The sequence below is a fragment of the Solanum stenotomum genome, chromosome 5, assembly GCF_019186545.1.
Source record: "Solanum stenotomum isolate F172 chromosome 5, ASM1918654v1, whole genome shotgun sequence".
In the NCBI taxonomy this organism is placed as follows: Eukaryota; Viridiplantae; Streptophyta; class Magnoliopsida; order Solanales; family Solanaceae; genus Solanum; species Solanum stenotomum.
Genome location: NC_064286.1, coordinates 41,632,057 through 41,639,642, shown reverse-complemented (window position 1 = coordinate 41,639,642; position 7,586 = coordinate 41,632,057).

Here is a 7,586-nt window from a genome sequence, read left to right as displayed (position 1 = left end):
TGGAGTTTCTCAGGGCTCAAAGAGATGTGAATATCTCTTTTTCATATCCTCCTCAACTTTCCAAGTAGCTTCCTCAACAAACTGGTTTCTCCAAAGAACTTTGACTGATGCTTCTTCCTTGGTCCTCAACTTGCGAACTTGGCGATCTAGAATCTGAACAGGAATCTCCTCATAAGATTAGCTATCCTTGATACTAATATTTTCAGTTGGTATGATAAGTGAAGGATCTCCCATGTACTTCTTCAACATGGAATTATGAAATACTGTATGAACTGCTGCTAACTCTTGAGGTAGCTCTAACTCATAAGCTACATTACCAACCCTTTTGGATATTCTGTAAGGGCCAATATACTGGGGACTAAGCTTCCCCTTCTTACCAAATCTCATAACACCCTTCATGGGTGAAACTTTCAAGTATACCCTATCATCTACTTCAAACTCTAACTCCCTTCTCCTAACATCAGTGTAGGATTTCTGATGACTCTGCGTTGTTTTCAACCTCTCTTGAATGACTTTCACTTTCTCCATAGCTTGATGAACTAAGTCTGGTCCTATCAACCCTTCTTCACCAACTTCAAACCATCCAATAAGAGATCTGCATCTTCTCCCATAAAGAGCTTCATAAGGAGCCATCTGGATGCTAGAGTGGTAACTATTGTTGTAAGCGAACTCAATGAGAGGTAGGTGATCATCTCAATTCCCCTTGAAATCAATCACACAAGCCCTCAACATATCCTCTAAGGTCTAAATAGTGTGCTCTGCGTGACAATTTATCTGAGGATGAAAAGCAGTACTTAAGTTCACATTTGAACCCAAGTCTTTCTGAAAAGGTATCCAGAAATGTGGAGTAAATTGCGCACCTCTATCTGAAATAATCGAAATTGGCACCCCATGAAGTCTAACCCCACAAAGTCTAACTACCTCTTGAATATACAACTTAACATAATCTTCTGATGTATGGGCAGTCTTTATCGGCAAAAAGTGGGCTAATTTGGTCATTCGATCCACAATCACCCGAATAGAATTATGTTGCCTAAGAGATTTTGGTAAACCTGTGATGAAGTCTATATTGATCATTTCCCACTTCCATTTTGAAAGTTCTATATTCTGAGCCATGCCACCGGGCCTTTGATGCTCTACCTTAACTTTTTGGCAATTCGGACACTTAGCAACAAACTCTGCAATGCCCTTCTTCATAGTACTCCACCAATAAACTTCTTTCAAGTTACGATACATTTTTGTGGAACTCGAATGGATAGAATATCTGGAGCTATGAGCTTCCTCCATAATCCTTTCTTGAAGTTCATCCACTCTTGGTACACACAATCTACTTTGATACCTCAAAACTCCATCTACCCCTTGTTCAAAAGCCAATACTTTTGCTTATGAACATTTGCCTTCAATTCAAGCAAAATAGGGTCTTGATCTTGCTTTTTTTCACTTCTAACACTAAGGATGATCCAGCCCCATTCATCACCACAACTCTTCCTTCTGTGGAATCTATTAGTCGAACTCCTAAGCATGCAAGTCTGTGCACATCTTTTGCTAACTCGCTCTTATCTTCTTCAAAATGGGCGGTACTACTCATAGACAACCTGCTCAAACATCAACCACCATATTAGCCTTACCTGGGTGATATAGAATACTCATGTCATAATCTTTGAGTAATTCTAACCACCTCCTTTGTCTGAGATTAAGCTTTTTCTGACTAAACACATACTAAGGACTCTTGTGATCTGTGAACACATCCACACGAACACCATAAAGATAATGACGACATATTTTCAAAACCAATACTACGGCAGCCAATTCTAGATTATGGGTTGGGTAATTCTTCTCATGAACTTTCAACTGTCTGGAGGCTTAAGTTATAACCTTGTCATTCTGCATCAACACACAACCCAAACCAACTCTAGATGCATCATAATACACAACAAAACCTTGAGTACCTTCTGGTAAAGTCAAAACTGGGTAGTAGTCAACCTCTTTTTCAATTCATGAAAGCTTTTCTCACAAGCTTCAGACCATTGAAACTTCATTGTTTTCTTAGTCAACTTGGTCAAAGAAGACGAAATAGATGAGAACCCATCTACGAACCTTCTATAAAATCTAGCCAATCCCAAGAAACTCCTAATATCAGTTGGAGATGTGGGTTTAGGCCAATTCTGCACTACCTCTATTTTCTGGGTATCAACTTTAATTCACTCTTTAGACACAATGTGGCCTAATAATGCCACAGACTCAAGCCATAATTCACACTTAGAGAACTTGGCATACAACTCTCTATCCTTTAGAGTTTAGAGAACTATTCTGAGATGGCTAGCATCTTCTTCATTCGTCGAATAGATTAGTATGTCATCAATGAACACGATAACAAACATATCTAAATAAGGCTTGAATACTCTATTTATAAGGTCCATGAATGCGACAGGTGCATTGGTCAAACCTAAGGACATAACTAAGAACTCATAATGACCATAACAAGTCCTGAAAGTTGTCTTTGGAATATCATATTCCCTTACTCTCAACTGATGGTAGCTGATGCTTATCGTGACCAACGACACTAACATACGGTACGAGTGTCTACGATCGTCGATAATATAGTAACCCAACTAAAGGTTGGGTCGTGTCCCAAGGGAGTGGTTTTGAGAATTAATAGAAATATAAAATTTAGTTCTAATAAGTCGTAGCTAAAGAAATTAACGAGTAAACACATAGTAAATTAAAGGGGGTGACACAAAAGTGTCAAATATCAATTGGGGATTTTGTCACAAGTAGTAGAAACAACAAAAATAACAACAAAATCAAGTATGGGGAAGAGTTCTTGGGGTGTGACCACAATACAAGTTGAGATAAGTAGTTGGGTACATGTTTTTTATAGGAAATTTGTAAGATAATAGTGACTAGGCTAAGCATTAAATGGAAATAAGTTCCCTCTCGGGCAACTTACCCCATTTCAAATGCGTTCCTCTCGGACACCCATTTGCTGCATGAAGACCAGCCTACGCCTTACCCTACTCACTCTCTCGAGCTAAGTGTTAGGATATGGGACTAGGGCTCACCCTCTCGGGTTGAACCTCATGTTGACCCACTCCTTAGGCCATCAGTCTAGTGGTATTGGTTTCGCGACCTCCCTCTCAAGCAAGTTGAAAACACATGGGTGGCTTTGTATTTTCAACTACAAACCCATTAGATTAAACCACAACCACTAGGTGAAATCACCATTAAGCTACATCTAGCCTACCAGCAAGCAAGACCCAACAATAATATCAACACATATTTGCTAAATCACACCCCAAGAATGGGGGTTTTTAGCCACACATCAAGAAATAACAAAATACACCTAAAATGATAGTAAAATCAAGTGGGTATAAGAAATTAAACCTTAATTTAAGCAAAGGAAGAAGAATATGGAAAACCCACTTCCAACTTGGGGAAGATGAACTCATTTCTTCAAGTTCCCAAAACCCTCTCCAAACTTGAGAGAAAAATACCAAAAAAGTCCTATTCTATTGTGAAAATTATAATAATGTTCGACTCTCTAAAATTAATAAAACGTTTAGTATTTATAGACTTCAGAAAATAGTGCTGGCGGATCATTCGGCGAGGTTAGTCGGAATCGTCGATTAACTCGGCGATTCGTCCTTTGGTGTAGTTCATCGCCGTCTTGTACTAGCCTTCAGCATCGTCATGCTCTGTGTCTTTGGGCGACATAGTACTGCTTCACGGATCTATTCGGCGAAACGCCGACTACTCCTTTTATTTCCTTTTTTATCCTGCTCCTTCAGGGCTTCGCGTACTGAAACAAAAGGCGGAGTGCGTCCCTTCGGCGAATCCCCAAGTGTGCTTGGCCATACTCAGGCTTCAGCTTCTTCATTCTTTTCAGCCTTTTTGCGCCTAAATGTCTATGCTTCCACTAAAACTTCAAATACCTGAAACTTAAGAGTTTTCATCAGATATTAAGACAAAATAAGCATTTGAGGACACTATTTATATCAAAATAAAGACCTAGATGAGTCCAATTTGTGGACTCATTAGTAGCCTTATCTGAGGCCTATCTTAGAGAAATGGGTGGAACCTTGAAGCTGATCGAAGAGATCATAAATTCTCGAAAGAGGATACTTATTCTTGAGGGTCTTCCTCACGAATAAGATTGGAGCGCCCCAAGGTGAGACACTTGTCGAATAAAACCCTTATCAAGGAGATCTTTCAACTGCTCTTTTAACTTTTTTAACTTTGTTGGTGCCATTCTATATGGAAAAATAGATACAGGACGAGTATCGGGAAAGACATCTATACCAAAGTTTATTTCTCTTTCAGAAGGGACTCCGGGTAGATCATCAGGAAAGACTTCTGGAAACTCACTCACAACTGGAATTGACTCAATAGGAGGTATCTCAACACTAGAGTAATTAACTCAGACTAAGTGATAGACACACCCCTTGGAAACTAACTTCCTCGCCTTAAGGTACGAAATAAAACGACCCTTAGGCACTGCTGAACTGCTACTCCACTCTATAACTAGCTCATTAGGAATTTGGAACCTAACAACTCGAGTTCTACAATCAATGGAGACATAACAGACATGAGGCCAGTCCATACCAAGAATGACATCGAAATCTACCATGTCTAACTCAACTAAATAACCATGGTGTTCTTGTGATTGATGGAGATGACACAATCACGATATACTCGCTCAGCTAGAATAGATTCCCTAACAGGTGTAGAAACACAAAAGGGCTCACAAAGTTTCTCACGAAGAACATCAAAATTATTTGCAACATAAAGAGTCACAAAAGATAAACTTGCTCCTGGGTCTAGCAAAGCATAAACATCAAGAGTAAAGACTTTGATCATACCAGTGACAACATCTGGAGAATTCTCTTGCTCTTGACCACTAGTGATCACATAAAGGTGGTTTGCTCCTCCGCCAGTACTGGAAGTAGCTCATCTAGGTGTAGCCTTGTCCGGTGGAGCAACCGATGAAGATTAGGCTCTATTGCCCTGATTTCCATTACCTTAGAGGTTCTTAGGGCACTCTTTCATGAAGTGACCCTCTTGTCCACACTTGAAATAACCTATGGAGCCATCGCGACATTTACTTGGGTGGGTCCTACCACACTTAGCACATGCAGAAGCCTAGTTACTTCCTTGTGCCACACTAGCCTGAGAATGTGCAGGTCTAGCTCTGAAGTTCTGTGAATTGACTATTGTACTCACCTTTGTTTCTAAGGTGCAGGTGCACTAGCAGATGATGGAGCAGGTGCCTTTTGCTTTCGTTGGAAAGAAGAGCGGTTCACATTATTCCTCTACTGCCCGACCTTATTCCTTGTCTTCGATTACTTGTTTCTAAACTCCTCTATATCCCTCAGCTTCTTTTCATCAACCTGCTGCACATAGACCATCAACCTTGCTATATCCATGTCGCCCAATTATCATGGTTGCCTTGCCCTCTTTACTTGACAGACGGGATAACCCAGCAACAAAAAGACTCATCCTGCTTCTCATATTTGCAACCATCTTTGGAGAATATCGAGAAAGTTTGATGAACTTCAAGGTGTACTCATGAACACTTAGTGAATCCTTCTTAAGAGTGAAAAACTCTCATACCTTTGCTTCTCTCAGTTCTCGGGGGAAGAAAATCCCCAAGAAGGCCTCCTCAAAACAAGTCCAACTCATAAGTGGTGCTCCCTCAGCTCTACCCTTCTTCCACTGGTCAAACCAAGTCTTAGCAACTTTCTTCAGTTAATATGCAGCTAGTTCTATTCGCTCATCATCGGCAACGTGCATAACTTCAAATACCTTTTACAGCTCCTCAATAAAGTTCTATGGATCCTCAGTAATGCTTGAACCAGTGAAACTTGGAGGATTCATCCTCAAGAACACTCGGATCCTCGACGTATCAGCCACTTCCTGTCTAGCTCCTCTTTGTTGCCCAACCTAGTTAGTCACAACTTGGCTCAACATTCGAATCGCTTCCCTAAACTCACCATTCGTGACTTCTCCTTGGGGTTGCACTTTAGGTGCATTAGGTACCCCTTGCTCCTCAACGTTCCTCCTAGCAAGATGACCTCGAACAGCTCTTCGTAGAGGCATGATTAACTGAAAACACGCGCAAGGACGAATTAGAAAGAGACTTTATAGAGATGAACTCTATAGCACGAAATGATTATGAAAGAAGTGAGGTAATTTCCTAAGTGTCGTAGCCTCCTAATTATAGATGTAGCGCGCTTCACACCGATAACTAGGACTCTACAGAAACGGCTTCATAGATTCCCTAGGACTCTTAAACTTTGTGCTCTAATACCAAGTTTGTCACGCCTCGAACCTACACCATAAACGAGACTGGCACTCAAGAACCTTTGTTGGCCCTAAGCGAACCCTTGGCCTGACTTACTTACTTAGCGGAAGACTTAAACACAAGAAATAGTCTCAAAAGGATAACTTATGCAATGTCTTAAAGAAATATTAAACTTAGCCAAAATGGCAACGCAAGTCTTAAACGTATACAACTGAAAACGGAAACACTAATGAACTATAGCTACTCGTCTATGAAGCCTCTAAAACAAAGAGGGGTGTCGGGACAAGACCCCCGATCATCCTAACAACTGAAATACTAAAAACAAAGTAAAAGGAGTCCTTCAGATAGCAAGGAGGCTCACCAACTGACTCTAAGCTCAACTGGATCAACGAGGCGCTGAATGTTGATCCTGGTTACCTGTGTCTGCATCATAAAATGGTGCAGGCCAAATGGCGTCAGTACATTAAATGTATGATTATGCAAGGGGAAAACTAACCATGACATAAGCTTGAAATGAATATGAAAGAAACACTTACCTTGGCTTTACTCAACTCATGAATAACTTAACTCAAATGCAAAGTACACAACAATAATATGGTGCAGTTATACCAAGCATTTAAAACAGTAGGTAGCAATTCAATTTGTTAAAGAAATGTAATAACAACTCAATTTACTCATATAATAAAGTAACATAATTACTGTGGGAGTTTCTATAACCGACAACCACCACTATGAGCCTAAGTGGTGATACAGCGTCTTTCCCACGCTGCTAGAACTGTCATATACTTTGTTGTCATATAGAACGCCTTAAATAAGTGGATCAACTAGTCTATGCTAAAAAGAACTAAGGAATCATCTAAAAAGTATGATCTTTTTCTATCCATGATGGCTACATGGTTTATGGAGACTTGAGTTATTATGAACTCGCGTCCACATATCGGTGCTCAATACTACTCCCAAAAATATACTTAGCTCATATGTTTTTAAAACAAAAATCTTTCTTTGGTTTGAGATAATTACTCAAAACTTAGCTTAAAAGCTCTCTTGGAAATCGGTGTTTCCTTTCTTGCTCAAATATGAAAACATTTTAACTCTTGGGAATACTTAGTTCTCATATAATCTTGAAGAAAAAGAACTTTACTCTACTCTTTACTCAACTCAAAGCTTAAGTCTTAAAACAAAGTTAAATGTTTGCAAAAGACTTTTTGAACGGACTCTAAGAACTCTCTAGCCTTGGCTCTTAACTTTTCTTGAATTTGAATTTATGGATTAAAGGATGGTGATT